Genomic DNA, 20,867 nt, shown 5'->3' with positions numbered 1-20,867 from the left:
ATAATTGGCAGACTGGGTGAGCAATTGGGACGAGTAACTATGACTCTCTTAAGGTATCCAATGCCTCGTCACTAGGGGTTTGGATTAAGAAACCTCGAATAACCCCTAGGAGGAGAAACGATGACTCTTTTATGATACACAACTAGTGACAAATCGCTTCTGGCAGACTGGCAAGTACACAATAAGTAGTAAACTGTGTGAGCAACTGGGAGGAAGAAGTATTGCACTATTAAGATAGCGACTTTTTCTTCACGAGAGGTATTGCATCAGAGAATACCAGTAACCTACGGAAGGAGTAACGAAAAATCTCTTAAGATACACAACGAGTGACATATCGCTTCTGGCAGACTGGCCACAGTAAGAAAAAGTGGCAGACTGGGTGAGCAAGTGGGACGAGTAACTATGACTCTCTTAAGGTAGCCAATGCCTCGTTACTAGGGGTTTGGATTAAGAAATCTCGAATAACCCCTAGGAGGAGAAACGATGACACTTTTATGATACACAACTAGTGAATTATAGTTTCTGGCAGACAAAAACTACACAAAAAGTAGTAGACTGTGTGAGCAACTGGGAGGAAGAAGTATTGCACTATTAAGATAGCGAGTTTTCCGTCACGAGAGGTATTGAATCAGAGAATACCAGTAACCTATGGAAGGAGTAACGATGAATCTCTTAAGATACACAACAAGTGACATATCGCTTCTGGCAGACTGGCCACAGTAAGAATAATTGGCAGACTGGGTGAGCAATTGGGACGAGTAACTATGACTCTCTTAAGGTATCCAATGCCTCGTCACTAGGGGTTTGGATTAAGAAACCTCGAATAACCCCTAGGAGGAGAAACGATGACTCTTTTATGATACACAACTAGTGACAAATCGCTTCTGGCAGACTGGCAAGTACACAATAAGTAGTAAACTGTGTGAGCAACTGGGAGGAAGAAGTATTGCACTATTAAGATAGCGACTTTTTCTTCACGAGAGGTATTGCATCAGAGAATACCAGTAACCTACGGAAGGAGTAACGAAAAATCTCTTAAGATACACAACGAGTGACATATCGCTTCTGGCAGACTGGCCACAGTAAGAAAAAGTGGCAGACTGGGTGAGCAAGTGGGACGAGTAACTATGACTCTCTTAAGGTAGCCAATGCCTCGTTACTAGGGGTTTGGATTAAGAAATCTCGAATAACCCCTAGGAGGAGAAACGATGACACTTTTATGATACACAACTAGTGAATTATAGTTTCTGGCAGACAAAAACTACACAAAAAGTAGTAGACTGTGTGAGCAACTGGGAGGAAGAAGTATTGCACTATTAAGATAGCGAGTTTTTCGTCACGAGAGGTATTGAATCAGAGAATACCAGTAACCTATGGAAGGAGTAACGATGAATCTCTTAAGATACACAACAAGTGACATATCGCTTCTGGCAGACTGGCCACAGTAAGAATAAGTGGCAGACTGGGTGAGCAATTGGGACGAGTAACTATGACTCTCTTAAGGTAGCCAATGCCTCGTCACTAGGGGTTTGGATTAAGAAACCTCGAATAACCCCTAGGAGGAGAAACGATGACTCTTTTATGATACACAACTAGTGACAAATCGCTTCTGGCAGACTGGCAAGTACACAATAAGTAGTAAACTGTGTGAGCAACTGGGAGGAAGAAGTATTGCACTATTAAGATAGCGACTTTTTCTTCACGAGAGGTATTGCATCAGAGAATACCAGTAACCTACGGAAGGAGTAACGAAAAATCTCTTAAGATACACAACGAGTGACATATCGCTTCTGGCAGACTGGCCACAGTAAGAAAAAGTGGCAGACTGGGTGAGCAAGTGGGACGAGTAACTATGACTCTCTTAAGGTAGCCAATGCCTCGTTACTAGGGGTTTGGATTAAGAAATCTCGAATAACCCCTAGGAGGAGAAACGATGACACTTTTATGATACACAACTAGTGAATTATAGTTTCTGGCAGACAAAAACTACACAAAAAGTAGTAGACTGTGTGAGCAACTGGGAGGAAGAAGTATTGCACTATTAAGATAGCGAGTTTTTCGTCACGAGAGGTATTGAATCAGAGAATACAAGTAACCTATGGAAGGGGTAACGATGAATCTCTTAAGATACACAACAAGTTACATATCGCTTCTGGCAGACTGGCCACAGTAAGAATAAGTGGCAGACTGGGTGAGCAATTGGGACGAGTAACTATGACTCTCTTAAGGTAGCCAATGCCTAGTCACTAGGAGTTTGGATTAAGAAACCTCGAATAACCCCTAGGAGGAGAAACGATGACTCTTTTATGATACACAACTAGTGACATATCGCTTCTGGCAGACTGGCAAGTACACAAAAAGTAGTAAACTGTGTGAGCAACTGGGAGGAAGAAGTATTGCACTATTAAGATAGCGAATTTTTCGTCACGAGAGGTATTGCATCAGGGAATACCAGTAACCTATGGAAGGAGTAACGATGAATTTCTTAAGATACACAACGAGTGACATATCGCTTCTGGCAGACTGGCCACAGTAAGAAAAAGTGGCAGACTGGGTGAGCAATGGGGACGAGTAACTATGACTCCCTTAAGGTAGCCAATGCCTCGTTACTAGGAGTTTGGATTAAGAAATCTCGAATAACCCCTAGGAGGAGAAACGATGACTCTTTTATGATACACAACTAGTGACAAATCGCTTCTGGCAGACTGGCAAGTACACAATAAGTAGTAAACTGTGTGAGCAACTGGGAGGAAGAAGTATTGCACTATTAAGATAGCGAGTTTTCCGTCACGAGAGGTATTGAATCAGAGAATACCAGTAACCTATGGAAGGAGTAACGATGAATCTCTTAAGATACACAACAAGTGACATATCGCTTCTGGCAGACTGGCCACAGTAAGAATAATTGGCAGACTGGGTGAGCAATTGGGACGAGTAACTATGACTCTCTTAAGGTATCCAATGCCTCGTCACTAGGGGTTTGGATTAAGAAACCTCGAATAACCCCTAGGAGGAGAAACGATGACTCTTTTATGATACACAACTAGTGACAAATCGCTTCTGGCAGACTGGCAAGTACACAATAAGTAGTAAACTGTGTGAGCAACTGGGAGGAAGAAGTATTGCACTATTAAGATAGCGACTTTTTCTTCACGAGAGGTATTGCATCAGAGAATACCAGTAACCTACGGAAGGAGTAACGAAAAATCTCTTAAGATACACAACGAGTGACATATCGCTTCTGGCAGACTGGCCACAGTAAGAAAAAGTGGCAGACTGGGTGAGCAAGTGGGACGAGTAACTATGACTCTCTTAAGGTAGCCAATGCCTCGTTACTAGGGGTTTGGATTAAGAAATCTCGAATAACCCCTAGGAGGAGAAACGATGACACTTTTATGATACACAACTAGTGAATTATAGTTTCTGGCAGACAAAAACTACACAAAAAGTAGTAGACTGTGTGAGCAACTGGGAGGAAGAAGTATTGCACTATTAAGATAGCGAGTTTTCCGTCACGAGAGGTATTGAATCAGAGAATACCAGTAACCTATGGAAGGAGTAACGATGAATCTCTTAAGATACACAACAAGTGACATATCGCTTCTGGCAGACTGGCAAGTACACAATAAGTAGTAAACTGTGTGAGCAACTGGGAGGAAGAAGTATTGCACTATTAAGATAGCGACTTTTTCTTCACGAGAGGTATTGCATCAGAGAATACCAGTAACCTACGGAAGGAGTAACGAAAAATCTCTTAAGATACACAACGAGTGACATATCGCTTCTGGCAGACTGGCCACAGTAAGAAAAAGTGGCAGACTGGGTGAGCAAGTGGGACGAGTAACTATGACTCTCTTAAGGTAGCCAATGCCTCGTTACTAGGGGTTTGGATTAAGAAATCTCGAATAACCCCTAGGAGGAGAAACGATGACACTTTTATGATACACAACTAGTGAATTATAGTTTCTGGCAGACAAAAACTACACAAAAAGTAGTAGACTGTGTGAGCAACTGGGAGGAAGAAGTATTGCACTATTAAGATAGCGAGTTTTTCGTCACGAGAGGTATTGAATCAGAGAATACCAGTAACCTATGGAAGGAGTAACGATGAATCTCTTAAGATACACAACAAGTGACATATCGCTTCTGGCAGACTGGCCACAGTAAGAATAAGTGGCAGACTGGGTGAGCAATTGGGACGAGTAACTATGACTCTCTTAAGGTAGCCAATGCCTCGTCACTAGGGGTTTGGATTAAGAAACCTCGAATAACCCCTAGGAGGAGAAACGATGACTCTTTTATGATACACAACTAGTGACAAATCGCTTCTGGCAGACTGGCAAGTACACAATAAGTAGTAAACTGTGTGAGCAACTGGGAGGAAGAAGTATTGCACTATTAAGATAGCGACTTTTTCTTCACGAGAGGTATTGCATCAGAGAATACCAGTAACCTACGGAAGGAGTAACGAAAAATCTCTTAAGATACACAACGAGTGACATATCGCTTCTGGCAGACTGGCCACAGTAAGAAAAAGTGGCAGACTGGGTGAGCAAGTGGGACGAGTAACTATGACTCTCTTAAGGTAGCCAATGCCTCGTTACTAGGGGTTTGGATTAAGAAATCTCGAATAACCCCTAGGAGGAGAAACGATGACACTTTTATGATACACAACTAGTGAATTATAGTTTCTGGCAGACAAAAACTACACAAAAAGTAGTAGACTGTGTGAGCAACTGGGAGGAAGAAGTATTGCACTATTAAGATAGCGAGTTTTTCGTCACGAGAGGTATTGAATCAGAGAATACAAGTAACCTATGGAAGGGGTAACGATGAATCTCTTAAGATACACAACAAGTTACATATCGCTTCTGGCAGACTGGCCACAGTAAGAATAAGTGGCAGACTGGGTGAGCAATTGGGACGAGTAACTATGACTCTCTTAAGGTAGCCAATGCCTAGTCACTAGGAGTTTGGATTAAGAAACCTCGAATAACCCCTAGGAGGAGAAACGATGACTCTTTTATGATACACAACTAGTGACATATCGCTTCTGGCAGACTGGCAAGTACACAAAAAGTAGTAAACTGTGTGAGCAACTGGGAGGAAGAAGTATTGCACTATTAAGATAGCGAATTTTTCGTCACGAGAGGTATTGCATCAGGGAATACCAGTAACCTATGGAAGGAGTAACGATGAATTTCTTAAGATACACAACGAGTGACATATCGCTTCTGGCAGACTGGCCACAGTAAGAAAAAGTGGCAGACTGGGTGAGCAATGGGGACGAGTAACTATGACTCCCTTAAGGTAGCCAATGCCTCGTTACTAGGAGTTTGGATTAAGAAATCTCGAATAACCCCTAGGAGGAGAAACGATGACTCTTTTATGATACACAACTAGTGACAAATCGCTTCTGGCAGACTGGCAAGTACACAATAAGTAGTAAACTGTGTGAGCAACTGGGAGGAAGAAGTATTGCACTATTAAGATAGCGAGTTTTCCGTCACGAGAGGTATTGAATCAGAGAATACCAGTAACCTATGGAAGGAGTAACGATGAATCTCTTAAGATACACAACAAGTGACATATCGCTTCTGGCAGACTGGCCACAGTAAGAATAATTGGCAGACTGGGTGAGCAATTGGGACGAGTAACTATGACTCTCTTAAGGTATCCAATGCCTCGTCACTAGGGGTTTGGATTAAGAAACCTCGAATAACCCCTAGGAGGAGAAACGATGACTCTTTTATGATACACAACTAGTGACAAATCGCTTCTGGCAGACTGGCAAGTACACAATAAGTAGTAAACTGTGTGAGCAACTGGGAGGAAGAAGTATTGCACTATTAAGATAGCGACTTTTTCTTCACGAGAGGTATTGCATCAGAGAATACCAGTAACCTACGGAAGGAGTAACGAAAAATCTCTTAAGATACACAACGAGTGACATATCGCTTCTGGCAGACTGGCCACAGTAAGAAAAAGTGGCAGACTGGGTGAGCAAGTGGGACGAGTAACTATGACTCTCTTAAGGTAGCCAATGCCTCGTTACTAGGGGTTTGGATTAAGAAATCTCGAATAACCCCTAGGAGGAGAAACGATGACACTTTTATGATACACAACTAGTGAATTATAGTTTCTGGCAGACAAAAACTACACAAAAAGTAGTAGACTGTGTGAGCAACTGGGAGGAAGAAGTATTGCACTATTAAGATAGCGAGTTTTTCGTCACGAGAGGTATTGAATCAGAGAATACCAGTAACCTATGGAAGGAGTAACGATGAATCTCTTAAGATACACAACAAGTGACATATCGCTTCTGGCAGACTGGCCACAGTAAGAATAAGTGGCAGACTGGGTGAGCAATTGGGACGAGTAACTATGACTCTCTTAAGGTAGCCAATGCCTCGTCACTAGGGGTTTGGATTAAGAAACCTCGAATAACCCCTAGGAGGAGAAACGATGACTCTTTTATGATACACAACTAGTGACAAATCGCTTCTGGCAGACTGGCAAGTACACAATAAGTAGTAAACTGTGTGAGCAACTGGGAGGAAGAAGTATTGCACTATTAAGATAGCGACTTTTTCTTCACGAGAGGTATTGCATCAGAGAATACCAGTAACCTACGGAAGGAGTAACGAAAAATCTCTTAAGATACACAACGAGTGACATATCGCTTCTGGCAGACTGGCCACAGTAAGAAAAAGTGGCAGACTGGGTGAGCAAGTGGGACGAGTAACTATGACTCTCTTAAGGTAGCCAATGCCTCGTTACTAGGGGTTTGGATTAAGAAATCTCGAATAACCCCTAGGAGGAGAAACGATGACACTTTTATGATACACAACTAGTGAATTATAGTTTCTGGCAGACAAAAACTACACAAAAAGTAGTAGACTGTGTGAGCAACTGGGAGGAAGAAGTATTGCACTATTAAGATAGCGAGTTTTTCGTCACGAGAGGTATTGAATCAGAGAATACAAGTAACCTATGGAAGGGGTAACGATGAATCTCTTAAGATACACAACAAGTTACATATCGCTTCTGGCAGACTGGCCACAGTAAGAATAAGTGGCAGACTGGGTGAGCAATTGGGACGAGTAACTATGACTCTCTTAAGGTAGCCAATGCCTAGTCACTAGGAGTTTGGATTAAGAAACCTCGAATAACCCCTAGGAGGAGAAACGATGACTCTTTTATGATACACAACTAGTGACATATCGCTTCTGGCAGACTGGCAAGTACACAAAAAGTAGTAAACTGTGTGAGCAACTGGGAGGAAGAAGTATTGCACTATTAAGATAGCGAATTTTTCGTCACGAGAGGTATTGCATCAGGGAATACCAGTAACCTATGGAAGGAGTAACGATGAATTTCTTAAGATACACAACGAGTGACATATCGCTTCTGGCAGACTGGCCACAGTAAGAAAAAGTGGCAGACTGGGTGAGCAATGGGGACGAGTAACTATGACTCCCTTAAGGTAGCCAATGCCTCGTTACTAGGAGTTTGGATTAAGAAATCTCGAATAACCCCTAGGAGGAGAAACGATGACTCTTTTATGATACACAACTAGTGACAAATCGCTTCTGGCAGACTGGCAAGTACACAATAAGTAGTAAACTGTGTGAGCAACTGGGAGGAAGAAGTATTGCACTATTAAGATAGCGAGTTTTCCGTCACGAGAGGTATTGAATCAGAGAATACCAGTAACCTATGGAAGGAGTAACGATGAATCTCTTAAGATACACAACAAGTGACATATCGCTTCTGGCAGACTGGCCACAGTAAGAATAATTGGCAGACTGGGTGAGCAATTGGGACGAGTAACTATGACTCTCTTAAGGTATCCAATGCCTCGTCACTAGGGGTTTGGATTAAGAAACCTCGAATAACCCCTAGGAGGAGAAACGATGACTCTTTTATGATACACAACTAGTGACAAATCGCTTCTGGCAGACTGGCAAGTACACAATAAGTAGTAAACTGTGTGAGCAACTGGGAGGAAGAAGTATTGCACTATTAAGATAGCGACTTTTTCTTCACGAGAGGTATTGCATCAGAGAATACCAGTAACCTACGGAAGGAGTAACGAAAAATCTCTTAAGATACACAACGAGTGACATATCGCTTCTGGCAGACTGGCCACAGTAAGAAAAAGTGGCAGACTGGGTGAGCAAGTGGGACGAGTAACTATGACTCTCTTAAGGTAGCCAATGCCTCGTTACTAGGGGTTTGGATTAAGAAATCTCGAATAACCCCTAGGAGGAGAAACGATGACACTTTTATGATACACAACTAGTGAATTATAGTTTCTGGCAGACAAAAACTACACAAAAAGTAGTAGACTGTGTGAGCAACTGGGAGGAAGAAGTATTGCACTATTAAGATAGCGAGTTTTCCGTCACGAGAGGTATTGAATCAGAGAATACCAGTAACCTATGGAAGGAGTAACGATGAATCTCTTAAGATACACAACAAGTGACATATCGCTTCTGGCAGACTGGCCACAGTAAGAATAATTGGCAGACTGGGTGAGCAATTGGGACGAGTAACTATGACTCTCTTAAGGTATCCAATGCCTCGTCACTAGGGGTTTGGATTAAGAAACCTCGAATAACCCCTAGGAGGAGAAACGATGACTCTTTTATGATACACAACTAGTGACAAATCGCTTCTGGCAGACTGGCAAGTACACAATAAGTAGTAAACTGTGTGAGCAACTGGGAGGAAGAAGTATTGCACTATTAAGATAGCGACTTTTTCTTCACGAGAGGTATTGCATCAGAGAATACCAGTAACCTACGGAAGGAGTAACGAAAAATCTCTTAAGATACACAACGAGTGACATATCGCTTCTGGCAGACTGGCCACAGTAAGAAAAAGTGGCAGACTGGGTGAGCAAGTGGGACGAGTAACTATGACTCTCTTAAGGTAGCCAATGCCTCGTTACTAGGGGTTTGGATTAAGAAATCTCGAATAACCCCTAGGAGGAGAAACGATGACACTTTTATGATACACAACTAGTGAATTATAGTTTCTGGCAGACAAAAACTACACAAAAAGTAGTAGACTGTGTGAGCAACTGGGAGGAAGAAGTATTGCACTATTAAGATAGCGAGTTTTTCGTCACGAGAGGTATTGAATCAGAGAATACCAGTAACCTATGGAAGAAGTAACGATGAATCTCTTAAGATACACAACAAGTGACATATCGCTTCTGGCAGACTGGCCACAGTAAGAATAAGTGGCAGACTGGGTGAGCAATTGGGACGAGTAACTATGACTCTCTTAAGGTAGCCAATGCCTCGTCACTAGGGGTTTGGATTAAGAAACCTCGAATAACCCCTAGGAGGAGAAACGATGACTCTTTTATGATACACAACTAGTGACAAATCGCTTCTGGCAGACTGGCAAGTACACAATAAGTAGTAAACTGTGTGAGCAACTGGGAGGAAGAAGTATTGCACTATTAAGATAGCGACTTTTTCTTCACGAGAGGTATTGCATCAGAGAATACCAGTAACCTACGGAAGGAGTAACGAAAAATCTCTTAAGATACACAACGAGTGACATATCGCTTCTGGCAGACTGGCCACAGTAAGAAAAAGTGGCAGACTGGGTGAGCAAGTGGGACGAGTAACTATGACTCTCTTAAGGTAGCCAATGCCTCGTTACTAGGGGTTTGGATTAAGAAATCTCGAATAACCCCTAGGAGGAGAAACGATGACACTTTTATGATACACAACTAGTGAATTATAGTTTCTGGCAGACAAAAACTACACAAAAAGTAGTAGACTGTGTGAGCAACTGGGAGGAAGAAGTATTGCACTATTAAGATAGCGAGTTTTTCGTCACGAGAGGTATTGAATCAGAGAATACAAGTAACCTATGGAAGGGGTAACGATGAATCTCTTAAGATACACAACAAGTTACATATCGCTTCTGGCAGACTGGCCACAGTAAGAAAAAGTGGCAGACTGGGTGAGCAATTGGGACGAGTAACTATGACTCTCTTAAGGTAGCCAATGCCTCGTCACTAGGGGTTTGGATTAAGAAATCTCGAATAACCCCTAGGAGGAGAAACGATGACTCTTTTATGATACACAACTAGTGACATATCGCTTCTGGCAGACTGGCAAGTACACAAAAAGTAGTAAACTGTGTGAGCAACTGGGAGGAAGAAGTATTGCACTATTAAGATAGCGACTTTTTCTTCACGAGAGGTATTGCATCAGAGAATACCAGTAACCTACGAAAGGAGTAACGAAAAATCTCTTAAGATACACAACGAGTGACATATCGCTTCTGGCAGACTGGCCACAGTAAGAAAAAGTGGCAGACTGGGTGAGCAAGTGGGACGAGTAACTATGACCCTCTTAAGGTAGCCAATGCCTCGTTACTAGGGGTTTGGATTAAGAAATCCCGAATAACCCCTAGGAGGAGAAACGATGACACTTTCATGATACACAACTAGTGAATTATAGTTTCTGGCAGACAAAAACTACACAAAAAGTAGTAGACTGTGTGAGCAACTGGGAGGAAGAAGTATTGCACTATTAAGATAGCGAGTTTTTCGTCACGAGAGGTATTGAATCAGAGAATACCAGTAACCTATGGAAGGAGTAACGATGAATCTCTTAAGATACACAACGAGTGAAATATCGCTTCTGGCAGACTGGCCACAGTAAGAATAAGTGGCAGACTGGGTGAGCAATTGGGACGAGTAACTATGACTCTCTTAAGGTAGCCAATGCCTAGTCACTAGGAGTTTGGATTAAGAAACCTCGAATAACCCCTAGGAGGAGAAACGATGACTCTTTTATGATACACAACTAGTGACATATCGCTTCTGGCAGACTGGCAAGTACACAAAAAGTAGTAAACTGTGTGAGCAACTGGGAGGAAGAAGTATTGCACTATTAAGATAGCGAATTTTTCGTCACGAGAGGTATTGCATCAGGGAATACCAGTAACCTATGGAAGGAGTAACGATGAATTTCTTAAGATACACAACGAGTGACATATCGCTTCTGGCAGACTGGCCACAGTAAGAAAAAGTGGCAGACTGGGTGAGCAATGGGGACGAGTAACTATGACTCCCTTAAGGTAGCCAATGCCTCGTTACTAGGAGTTTGGATTAAGAAATCTCGAATAACCCCTAGGAGGAGAAACGATGACTCTTTTATGATACACAACTAGTGACATATCGCTTCTGGCAGACTGGCAAGTACACAAAAAGTAGGAAACAGTGTGAGAAACAGGGTGGAAAAAGTATGGCACTATTAAGAAAGCCAATGTTGTGTCACGAGAGGTATTGAATCAGAGAATACGAGTAACCTATGGAGGGAGTAACGATGAATCTCTTAAGATACACAACGAGTGACATATCGCTTCTGGCAACTGGCCACAGTACGAATAAGTGGCAGACTGGGTGAGCAATTGGGACGAGTAACTATGACTCTCTTAAGGTAGCCAATGCCTCGTAACTAGGGGTTTGGATTAAGAAATCTCGAATAACCCCTAGGAGGAGAAACGATGACACTTTTATGATACACAACTAGTGAATTATAGTTTCTGGCAGACAAAAACTACACAAAAAGTAGTAGACTGTGTGAGCAACTGGGAGGAAGAAGTATTGCACTATTAAGATAGCGAGTTTTTCGTCACGAGAGGTATTGAATCAGAGAATACCAGTAACCTATGGAAGGAGTAACGATGAATCTCTTAAGATACACAACAAGTGACATATCGCTTCTGGCAGACTGGCCACAGTAAGAATAAGTGGCAGACTGGGTGAGCAATTGGGACGAGTAACTATGACTCTCATAAGGTAGCCAATGCGTCGTCACTATTGGTTTGGATTAAGAAATCTCGAATAACCCCTAGGAGGAGAAACGATGACTCTTTTATGATACACAACTAGTGACATATCGCTTCTGGCAGACTGGCAAGTACACAAAAAGTAGTAAACTGTGTGAGCAACTGGGAGGAAGAAGTATTGCACTATTAAGATAGCGAATTTTTCGTCACGAGACGTATTGCATCAGAGAATACCAGTAACCTATGGAAGGAGTAACGATGAATTTCTTAAGATACACAACGAGTGAAATATCGCTTCTGGCAGACTGGCCACAGTAAGAATAAGTGGCAGACTGGGTGAGCAATTGGGACGAGTAACTATGACTCTCTTAAGGTAGCCAATGCCTCGTCACTAGGGGTTTGGATTAAGAAACCTCGAATAACCCCTAGGAGGAGAAACGATGACTCTTTTATGATACACAACTAGCGACATATCGCTTCTGGCAGACTGGCAAGTACACAAAAAGTAGGAAACAGTGTGAGCAACTGGGTGGAAGAATTATGGCACTATTAAGAAAGCCAATGTTTTGTCACGAGAGGTATTGAATCAGAGAATACGAGTAACCTATGGAGGGAGTAACGATGAGTCTCTTAAGATACACAACGAGTGACATATCACTTCTGGCAGACTGGCCACAGTGAGAATAAGTGGCAGACTGGGTGAGCAATTGGGACGAGTAACTATGACTCTCTTAAGGTAGCCAATGCCTCGTTACTAGGGGTTTGGATTAAGAAATCTCGAATAACCCGTAGGAGGAGAAACAATGACACTTTTATGATACACAACTAGTGAATTATAGTTTCTGGCAGACAAAAACTACACAAAAAGTAGTAGTCTGTGTGAGCAACTGGGAGGAAGAAGTATTGCACTATTAAGATAGCGAGTTTTTCGTCACGAGAGGTATTGAATCAGAGAATACCAGTAACCTATGGAAGGAGTAACGATGAATCTCTTAAGATACACAACAAGTGACATATCGCTTCTGGCAGAGTGGCCACAGTAAGAATAAGTGGCAGACTGGGTGAGCAATTGGGACGAGTAACTATGACTCTCTTAAGGTAGCCAATGCCTCGTCACTAGGGGTTTGGATTAAGAAACCTCGAATAACCCCTAGGAGGAGAAACGATGACTCTTTTATGATACACAACTAGTGACATATCGCTTCTGGCAGACTGGCAAGTACACAAAAAGTAGTAAACTGTGTGAGCAACTGGGAGGAAGAAGTATTGCACTATTAAGATAGCGACTTTTTCTTCACGAGAGGTATTGCATCAGAGAATACCAGTAACCTACGGAAGGAGTAACGAAAAATCTCTTAAGATACACAACGAGTGACATATCGCTTCTGGCAGACTGGCCACAGTAAGAAAAAGTGGCAGACTGGGTGAGCAATTGGGACGAGTAACTATGACTCTCTTAAGGTAGCCAATGCCTCGTTACTAGGGGTTCGGATTAAGAAATCTCGAATAACCCCTAGGACGAGAAACGATGACACTTTTATGATACACAACTAGTGAATTATAGTTTCTGGCAGACAAAAACTACACAAAAAGTAGTAGACTGTGTGAGCAACTGGGAGGAAGAAGTATTGCACTATTAAGATAGCGAGTTTTTCGTCACGAGAGGTATTGAATCAGAGAATACCAGTAACCTATTAAAGGAGTAACGATGAATCTTTTAAGATACACAACAAGTGACATATCGCTTCTGGCAGACTGGCCACAGTAAGAATAAGTGGCAGACTGGGTGAGCAATTGGGACGAGTAACTATGACTCTCTTAAGGTAGCCAATGCCTCGTCACTAGGGGTTTGGATTAAGAAACCTCGAATAACCCCTAGGAGGAGAAACGATGACTCTTTTATGATACACAACTAGTGACATATCGCTTCTGGCAGACTGGCAAGTACACAAAAAGTAGTAAACTGTGTGAGCAACTGGGAGGAAGAAGTATTGCACTATTAAGATAGCGACTTTTTCTTCACGAGAAGTATTGCATCAGAGAATACCAGTAACCTACGGAAGGAGTAACGAAAAATCTCTTAAGATACACAACGAGTGACATATCGCTTCTGGCAGACTGGCCACAGTAAGAAAAAGTGGCAGACTGGGTGAGCAAGTGGGACGAGCAGCTATGACTCTCTTAAGGTAGAAAATGCCTCGTTACTAGGGGTTTGGATTAAGAAATCTCGAATAACCCCTAGGAGGAGAAACGATGACACTTTTATGATACACAACTAGTGAATTATAGTTTCTGGCAGACAAAAACTACACAAAAAGTAGTAGACTGTGTGAGCAACTGGGAGGAAGAAGTATTGCACTATTAAGATAGCGAGTTTTCCGTCACGAGAGGTATTGAATCAGAGAATACCAGTAACCTATGGAAGGAGTAACGATGAATCTCTTAAGATACACAACAAGTGACATATCGCTTCTGGCAGACTGGCCACAGTAAGAATAATTGGCAGACTGGGTGAGCAATTGGGACGAGTAACTATGACTCTCTTAAGGTATCCAATGCCTCGTCACTAGGGGTTTGGATTAAGAAACCTCGAATAACCCCTAGGAGGAGAAACGATGACTCTTTTATGATACACAACTAGTGACAAATCGCTTCTGGCAGACTGGCAAGTACACAAAAAGTAGTAAACTGTGTGAGCAACTGGGAGGAAGAAGTATTGCACTATTAAGATAGCGACTTTTTCTTCACGAGAGGTATTGCATCAGAGAATACCAGTAACCTACGGAAGGAGTAACGAAAAATCTCTTAAGATAAACAACGAGTGACATATCGCTTCTGGCAGACTGGCCACAGTAAGAAAAAGTGGCAGACTGGGTGAGCAAGTGGGACGAGTAACTATGACTCTCTTAAGGCAGCCAATGCCTCGTTACTAGGGGTTTGGATTAAGAAATCTCGAATAACCCCTAGGAGGAGAAACGATGACACTTTTATGATACACAACTAGTGAATTATAGTTTCTGGCAGACAAAAACTACACAAAAAGTAGTAGACTGTGTGAGCAACTGGGAGGAAGAAGTATTGCACTATTAAGATAGCGAGTTTTTCGTCACGAGAGGTATTGAATCAGAGAATACCAGTAACCTATGGAAGGAGTAACGATGAATCTCTTAAGATACACAACAAGTGACATATCGCTTCTGGCAGACTGGCCACAGTAAGAATAAGTGGCAGACTGGGTGAGCAATTGGGACGAGTAACTATGACTCTCTTAAGGTAGCCAATGCCTCGTCACTAGGGGTTTGGATTAAGAAACCTCGAATAACCCCTAGGAGGAGAAACGATGACTCTTTTATGATACACAACTAGTGACAAATCGCTTCTGGCAGACTGGCAAGTACACAAAAAGTAGTAAACTGTGTGAGCAACTGGGAGGAAGAAGTATTGCACTATTAAGATAGCGACTTTTTCTTCACGAGAGCTATTGCATCAGAGAATACCAGTAACCTACGGAAGGAGTAACGAAAAATCTCTTAAGATACACAACGAGTGACATATCGCTTCTGGCAGACTGGCCACAGTAAGAAAAAGTGGCAGACTGGGTGAGCAAGTGGGACGAGTAACTATGACTCTCTTAAGGTAGCCAATGCCTCGTTACTAGGGGTTTGGATTAAGAAATCTCGAATAACCCCTAGGAGGAGAAACGATGACACTTTTATGATACACAACTAGTGAATTATAGTTTCTGGCAGACAAAAACTACACAAAAAGTAGTAGACTGTGTGAGCAACTGGGAGGAAGAAGTATTGCACTATTAAGATAGCGAGTTTTTCGTCACGAGAGGTATTGCATCAGAGAATACCAGTAACCTATGGAAGGAGTAACGAAAAATCTATTAAGATACACAACGAGTGACATATCGCTTCTGGCAGACTGGCCACAGTAAGAAAAAGTGGCAGACTGGGTGAGCAAGTGGGACGAGTAACTATGACTCTCTTAAGGTAGCCAATGCCTCGTTACTAGGGGTTGGATTAAGAAATCTCGAATAACCCCTAGGAGGAGAAACGATGACACTTTTATGATACACAACTAGTGAATTATAGTTTCTGGCAGACAAAAACTACACAAAAAGTAGTAGACTGTGTGAGCAACTGGGAGGAAGAAGTATTGCACTATTAAGATAGCGAGTTTTTCGTCACGAGAGGTATTGAATCAGAGAATACCAGTAACCAATGGAAGGAGTAACGATGAATCTCTTAAGATACACAACGAGTGACATATCGCTTCTGGCAGACTGGCCACAGTACGAATAAGTGGCAGACTGGGTGAGCAATTGGGACGAGTAACTATGACTCTCTTAAGGTAGCCAATGCCTCGTAACTAGGGGTTTGGATTAAGAAATCTCGAATAACCCCTAGGAGGAGAAACGATGACACTTTTATGATACACAACTAGTGAATTATAGTTTCTGGCAGACAAAAACTACACAAAAAGTAGTAGACTGTGTGAGCAACTGGGAGGAAGAAGTATTGCACTATTAAGATAGCGACTTTTTCGTCACGAGAGGTATTGAATCAGAGAATACCAGTAACCTATGGAAGGAGTAACGATGAATCTCTTAAGATACACAACAAGTGACATATCGCTTCTGGCAGACTGGCCACAGTAAGAATAAGTGGCAGACTGGGTGAGCAATTGGGACTAGTAACTATGACTCTCTTAAGGTAGCCAATGCCTCGTCACTAGGGGTTTGGATTAAGAAACCTCGAATAACCCCTAGGAGGAGAAACGATGACTCTTTTATGATACACAACTAGTGACATATCGCTTCTGGCAGACTGGCAAGTACACAAAAAGTAGTAAACTGTGTGAGCAACTGGGAGGAAGAAGTATTGCACTATTAAGATTGCGACTTTTTCTTCACGAGAGGTATTGCATCAGAGAATACCAGTAACCTACGGAAGGAGTAACGAAAAATCTCTTAAGATACACAACGAGTGACATATCGCTTCTGGCAGACTGGCCACAGTAAGAAAAAGTGGCAGACTGGGTGAGCAAGTGGGACGAGTAACTATGACTCTCTTAAGGTAGCCAATGCCTCGTTACTAGGGGTTGGATTAAGAAATCTCGAATAACCCCTAGGAGGAGAAACGATGACACTTTTATGATACACAACTAGTGAATTATAGTTTCTGGCAGACAAAAACTACACAAAAAGTAGTAGACTGTGTGAGCAACTGGGAGGAAGAAGTATTGCACTATTAAGATAGCGAGTTTTTCGTCACGAGAGGTATTGCATCAGAGAATACCAGTAACCTATGGAAGGAGTAACGAAAAATCTATTAAGATACACAACGAGTGACATATCGCTTCTGGCAGACTGGCCACAGTAAGAAAAAGTGGCAGACTGGGTGAGCAATTGGGACGAGTAACTATGACTCTCTTAAGGTAGCCAATGCCTCGTCACTAGGGGTTTGGATTAAGAAACCTCGAATAACCCCTAGGAGGAGAAACGATGACTCTTTTATGATACACAACTAGTGACATATCGCTTCTGGCAGACTGGCAAGTACACAAAAAGTAGTAAACTGTGTGAGCAACTGGGAGGAAGAAGTATTGCACTATTAAGATAGCGAATTTTTCGTCACGAGAGGTATTGCATCAGAGAATACCAGTAACCTATGGAAGGAGTAACGATGAATTTCTTAAGATACACAACGAGTGACATATCGCTTCTGGCAGACTGGCCACAGTAAGAAAAAGTGGCAGACTGGGTGAGCAATGGGGACGAGTAACTATGACTCCCTTAAGGTAGCCAATGCCTCGTTACTAGGAGTTTGGATTAAGAAATCTCGAATAACCCCTAGGAGGAGAAACGATGACTCTTTTATGATACACAACTAGTGACATATCGCTTCTGGCAGACTGGCAAGTACAAAAAAAGTAGGAAACAGTGTGAGAAACTGGGTGGAAGAAGTATGGCACTATTAAGAAAGCCAATGTTTTGTCACGAGAGGTATTGAATCAGATAATACGAGTAACCTATGGAGGGAGTAACGATGAATCTCTTAAGATACACAACGAGTGACATATCGCTTCTGGCAGACTGGCCACAGTACGAATAAGTGGCAGACTGGGTGAGCAATTGGGACGAGTAACTATGACTCTCTTAAGGTAGCCAATGCCTCGTAACTAGGGGTTTGGATTAAGAAATCTCGAATAACCCCTAGGAGGAGAAACGATGACACTTTTATGATACACAACTAGTGAATTATAGTTTCTGGCAGACAAAAACTACACAAAAAGTAGTAGACTGTGTGAGCAACTGGGAGGAAGAAGTATTGCACTATTAAGATAGCGACTTTTTCGTCACGAGAGGTATTGAATCAGAGAATACCAGTAACCTATGGAAGGAGTAACGATGAATCTCTTAAGATACACAACAAGTGACATATCGCTTCTGGCAGACTGGCCACAGTAAGAATAAGTGGCAGACTGGGTGAGCAATTGGGACTAGTAACTATGACTCTCTTAAGGTAGCCAATGCCTCGTCACTAGGGGTTTGGATTAAGAAACCTCGAATAACCCCTAGGAGGAGAAACGATGACTCTTTTATGATACACAACTAGTGACATATCGCTTCTGGCAGACTGGCAAGTACACAAAAAGTAGTAAACTGTGTGAGCAACTGGGAGGAAGAAGTATTGCACTATTAAGATTGCGACTTTTTCTTCACGAGAGGTATTGTATCAGAGAATACCAGTAACCTACGGAAGGAGTAACGAAAAATCTCTTAAGATACACAACGAGTGACATATCGCTTCTGGCAGACTGGCCACAGTAAGAAAAAGTGGCAGACTGGGTGAGCAAGTGGGACGAGTAACTATGACTCTCTTAAGGTAGCCAATGCCTCGTCACTATTGGTTTGGATTAAGATATCTCGAATAACCCCTAGGAGGAGAAACGATGACTCTTTTATGATACACAACTAGTGACATATCGCTTCTGGCAGACTGGCAAGTACACAAAAAGTAGTAAACTGTGTGAGCAACTGGGAGGAAGAAGTATTGCACTATTAAGATAGCGAATTTTTCGTCACGAGACGTATTGCATCAGAGAATACCAGTAACCTATGGAAGGAGTAACGATGAATTTCTTAAGATACACAACGAGTGACATATCGCTTCTGGCAGACTGGCCACAGTAAGAAAAAGTGGCAGACTGGGTGAGCAATGGGGACGAGTAACTATGACTCCCTTAAGGTAGCCAATGCCTCGTTACTAGGAGTTTGGATTAAGATATCTCCAATAACCCCTAGGAGGAGAAACAATGACTCTTTTATGATACACAACGAGTGACATATCGCTTCTGGCAGACTGGCCACAGTACGAATAAGTGGCAGACTGGGTGAGCAATTGGGACGAGTAACTATGACTCTCTTAAGGTAGCCAATGCCTCGTAACTAGGGGTTTGGATTAAGAAATCTCGAATAACCCCTAGGAGGAGAAACGATGACACTTTTATGATACACAACTAGTGAATTATAGTTTCTGGCAGACAAAAACTACACAAAAAGTAGTAGACTGTGTGAGCAACTGGGAGGAAGAAGTATTGCACTATTAAGATAGCGACTTTTTCGTCACGAGAGGTATTGAATCAGAGAATACCAGTAACCTATGGAAGGAGTAACGATGAATCTCTTAAGATACACAACAAGTGACATATCGCTTCTGGCAGACTGGCCACAGTAAGAATAAGTGGCAGACTGGGTGAGCAATTGGGACTAGTAACTATGACTCTCTTAAGGTAGCCAATGCCTCGTCACTAGGGGTTTGGATTAAGAAACCTCGAATAACCCCTAGGAGGAGAAACGATGACTCTTTTATGATACACAACTAGTGACATATCGCTTCTGGCAGACTGGCAAGTACACAAAAAGTAGTAAACTGTGTGAGCAACTGGGAGGAAGAAGTATTGCACTATTAAGATTGCGACTTTTTCTTCACGAGAGGTATTGTATCAGAGAATACCAGTAACCTACGGAAGGAGTAACGAAAAATCTCTTAAGATACACAACGAGTGACATATCGCTTCTGGCAGACTGGCCACAGTAAGAAAAAGTGGCAGACTGGGTGAGCAAGTGGGACGAGTAACTATGACTCTCTTAAGGTAGCCAATGCCTCGTCACTATTGGTTTGGATTAAGATATCTCGAATAACCCCTAGGAGGAGAAACGATGACTCTTTTATGATACACAACTAGTGACATATCGCTTCTGGCAGACTGGCAAGTACACAAAAAGTAGTAAACTGTGTGAGCAACTGGGAGGAAGAAGTATTGCACTATTAAGATAGCGAATTTTTCGTCACGAGACGTATTGCATCAGAGAATACCAGTAACCTATGGAAGGAGTAACGATGAATTTCTTAAGATACACAACGAGTGACATATCGCTTCTGGCAGACTGGCCACAGTAAGAAAAAGTGGCAGACTGGGTGAGCAATGGGGACGAGTAACTATGACTCCCTTAAGGTAGCCAATGCCTCGTTACTAGGAGTTTGGATTAAGATATCTCCAATAACCCCTAGGAGGAGAAACAATGACTCTTTTATGATACACAACTAGTGACATATCGCTTCTGGCAGACTGGCAAGTACACAAAAAGTAGGAAACAGTGTGAGAAACTGGGTGGAAGAAGTATGGCACTATTAAGAAAGCCAATGTTTTGTCACGAGAGGTATTGAATCAGAGAATACGAGTAACCTATGGAGGGAGTAACGATGAATCTCTTAAGATACACAACGAGTGACATATCGCTTCTGGCAGACTGGCCACAGTAAGAATAAGTGGCAGACTGGGTGAGCAATTGGGACGAGTAACTATGACTCTCTTAAGGTAGCCAATGCCTCGTTACTAGGGGTTTGGATTAAGAAATCTCGAATAACCCCTAGGACGAGAAACGATGACACTTTTATGATACACAACTAGTGAATTATAGTTTCTGGCAGACAAAAACTACACAAAAAGTAGTAGACTGTGTGAGC

This window comes from Schistocerca gregaria, unplaced genomic scaffold (assembly GCF_023897955.1).
Source record: "Schistocerca gregaria isolate iqSchGreg1 unplaced genomic scaffold, iqSchGreg1.2 ptg000304l, whole genome shotgun sequence".
NCBI classification, from domain to species: Eukaryota; Metazoa; Arthropoda; class Insecta; order Orthoptera; family Acrididae; genus Schistocerca; species Schistocerca gregaria.
This window is presented reverse-complemented; position numbering follows the sequence as displayed.